At 46.3% G+C, this 3,375-nt stretch overlaps 1 pseudogene; it reads right to left on the bottom strand.

Moving 5' to 3' along the window:
• Positions 1 to 243: 243 nt before the first annotated feature.
• On the bottom strand, positions 244 to 2,199 carry LOC132366287 (monocarboxylate transporter 10-like; annotated as a pseudogene).
• Positions 2,200 to 3,375: the final 1,176 nt, after the last annotated feature.

Genomic DNA, 3,375 nt, shown 5'->3' with positions numbered 1-3,375 from the left:
TCACCTACCACAACTAAGAGTCCGCATGCTGCAACTAAACATCCCCCAACGAAGATCCCGTGTGCTGCAACTAAGACCTGACACAGCCAAAATAAACAAACAAACAAAAAAAACTATGTATATGTTCTACTTGTCACAGGTTGTGAAAAGCAATTCAATTTTCTCATATTCACAATGTACTAGAGACCAAAGGAGGAGATGTAGAAGCTGGAAAAAAGGTTATGTGATGTCCTCTCATTCACATTAGCCCATTTCCTCCAGGTTCCTGTCTGTGGCTGTGCAGTATGCTCGAGTGGGGGCAATGGTCCAACACTGCCTCTGTTCTAGTTCTGAGGGAACAGAGGGGAAACTTGCAAGGCAAAGAAGACTTTGGTCTTGGCCCAGAGTGGCTGATAATAGGCAGCACTTCACCCCTGAGGTGACCCCATCAAAGAACAGCAGACTCAAGTGAACCTAAGGCACAAAGTATCCAAAAAGTGAAAGTGGTATTCCAACTGTCCACACTGCATAGGCTGTCACAGTGAAGATGGCAAAATTGAAAAAAATTGGAGGAGGACTGAACTTTCTCCTGGAAAAGAGGGAGAATCTGTTGCCTCCTTTGGTTCCACCATCTTTATCTTTGGCATAGGAGGCAAGGGGTAGATCTTACTTACCAGCCAGAAAGAGAACAAACATGAAGATACAGAGGACCCTTTAATGTGTAAAAGAGGCCCCCCCGCTGTCAGTCAGAATCCTTAGAAGGAAAGGCAGCAAAATTGCGAAGATACTGTTGCCAGCGGTGACAATGCCACTCACCAGTCCCAGGCGCTTCTTGAAATGGTGTCCCCAAATGACCCATGAAGGCTGGTAGGCAAAGGAGCAGCCACAGGCAAACGTGATTCTCTAGGTAAGGTACAGAGGCTCCGTGGAGCTTACAAAAGAACGGGGCATGAATCCAACAGCACCCACCACGGCTGTTTTCTGACAGCCAAACAAACATGTCTGTGAAGACGCTAATGGGCAGCAGAAGGGCATCAGCCCCATGGAGAGAGAACTTACCCACGCTGTCTTGAGAACCATCTTGTCATCCTCCTTGGACCCGAAGGTCTTCAGCACGGACGTGAAGAGCACCCCGCAGGCGTTCTGGGCGCCGAGCCACCCTCAGGGGCCTCACGGGGCTCAGGGAACCGGGCGCCCAGCGGCCCGCCAGCTCCACCTCCACGTTCTCGGCCGCCGCCGCCGCCTCGGGGCCCTCCGAGGGTCCAGGGCCGGCAGCGGGGCCACCTCCGCGGGCGCAGGGGGCCCTGCAGGCTGCGCCTCGCTTGTTCCCCGCGCGGTGGCGGGCCTCTCCTGGGCGGGCACCGTGGCCGAGGCGGCCTCCTTGGGCCGGCAGCAGGGGAGTGGGCGGGGCCGAGTTCCCGGCGTGCTCAGGGAGGAGCCTGCGTGCTGGGCCGCTGCGCTAGAGAGGCCGTCGTGAGGGCGGGGGAGCCCCGCGGTGGGCAGGTGGTCTCCCTCCCGCTAGCACTCAGGCCTCAGGCCTCCCAGTCCCAGCCCCAGACCGACTCTTTGTTTTTTTATTTTTATTAATACCTTGCAAAATACCTAGACTAAATATATAGAGAGCTACCTGTTATTTTAATCAAAGTAACTTTTAGTTTTATGAGTAGTGTTTATATTTCAAATATTTGTTCAACAAGCCATTCAACTGTTGACTGAAAAAGAATGTACAACTTGAAAGTTGAGGATTATGTTTTATTTGGCGAATTTTCTGAGGACTTAAGCCCAGAAGACAGCCTCCAATAAAGCTCTGAGGGACGGCTCCGAAAAGGTAAGAGAGGAGCCAGGTTATACAGGAGTTTTGCAACAAAAGCCAGATAACCAGAACATAAAAGATTACTGTTAATAAAAGAAAACCAGGTGTCTCAAGTTTTTTAAGTTAGCTCTTGCTTTTCTGAGTATAGGAAGATGCAAGAGTCTGGGCTCACTGAAATCATTCCTTTGAGGCACACCTTGGGTATCTAAGGCCAGAATCCAGTTCTTCTCCATCCTGAGTCCCCTCAGGGCGCACCGTTGGGGGTGGCTGCAGTGGCCGAGGGCTTGTTGGATGGCAGCCCTTTTGCCTCCATCCTGAGCTCATTCCGGGCTCACCATCAGGGCCTGGTAGTGGCTGATGGCTGGATGGCCACAGCATCGTTTGTTTGCAGTTTCAGTAGGCAACATTTTTCATCCACACAACAAATATTTCTTAAGTTCCTAAAAAATAAATGAGTATAAGATAAGGGACTTCCCTGGTGATCCAGTAGTTAAGACTCCACGCTTCACTGCAGGGGGTGCAGATTCACTCCCTGGTCGGGGAACTAGGACCCTGCATGCCACGTGGTGTGGCCAAAAAAAAAAATTTGAAGTCCCTACTACCAACCAGATAAATTTTGGGGCTCTAGGAAATAGATTCCTAAAAAACAAATAAAATAAAATATTTCTTGAGCTCACAGAGGTAACCTCCACTCTTTTTCAGCTGCCTAACCAAATCACCCCGTTTGGATCCTTCTGAGAACAGCAGAATCAATCGTGAGTACCAGGAATGATTTAAAATTTTAGCTCTCCTCCAAAATTGTTAGGGTACTTCACCTTGACTTTCTCTCTGTATAATAGCCATTTTCCTCTCTGAAGGCAATGTAACATTCAAATGTGTTTCTCTTCCAAAAGCGCAGAAATAACTGAGTAAAGAAAAAATCCTAGCAGTATTTTTTGTTTTGCAGAATTTGTGTTTCTCTTCAGCTTTATGGCTTTCATTAATCCTCTTCGGCATATAAAATAAAGGTAGATGTATTGCTTTAATGACTATGCATTTGCCTTAAAGAACAATACAAATGCCTGTATTTCAAGGCATTAAGCACATTAAAATCAATACAAAGGGGAACTAGTTCATTAACTATTTTAACCTAGTAGTTGATGAACTAGTTCCCCTTTGTATTGATTTTAATGTGCTTAATGCCATGTTTATCACTGTATAGCTTTCAAACAAAAATACTGTAATGCATGCTGAAGGATCAAATAATTGACTTTACTTTCAGTATTTCCACTTTTCTAAATCATACAGAGAATAGCTGAACTGGACTTAAACCTATTTTGGATTTCATTTACATCAGTGTATATAATAGTTCTAATTTCTGAACTTTGTACGCCAAATGACAGGTGATTGACACTATCTCATACTAGCACCTAACAGGGGTAAGAGCCCTGAAAAGCAGGTATTACCACTTACATTTTACACATTAGGAAACTGAAGCTTAGAGAAATTTAATAATTGGTCTTTTATCACACAGGTGGTTAGTTATAGAGCCAAAATTTCAATCTTATGTGCCTTACTCCAAAGTGTGTTTTTTTCACTACCCC

The sequence above is a fragment of the Balaenoptera ricei genome, chromosome 5 (assembly GCF_028023285.1).
Source record: "Balaenoptera ricei isolate mBalRic1 chromosome 5, mBalRic1.hap2, whole genome shotgun sequence".
Lineage (NCBI taxonomy): Eukaryota > Metazoa > Chordata > Mammalia > Artiodactyla > Balaenopteridae > Balaenoptera > Balaenoptera ricei.
The sequence above is the reverse complement of the archived record's forward strand: the minus strand, read 5'-3'. Positions and strand labels throughout refer to the sequence as shown.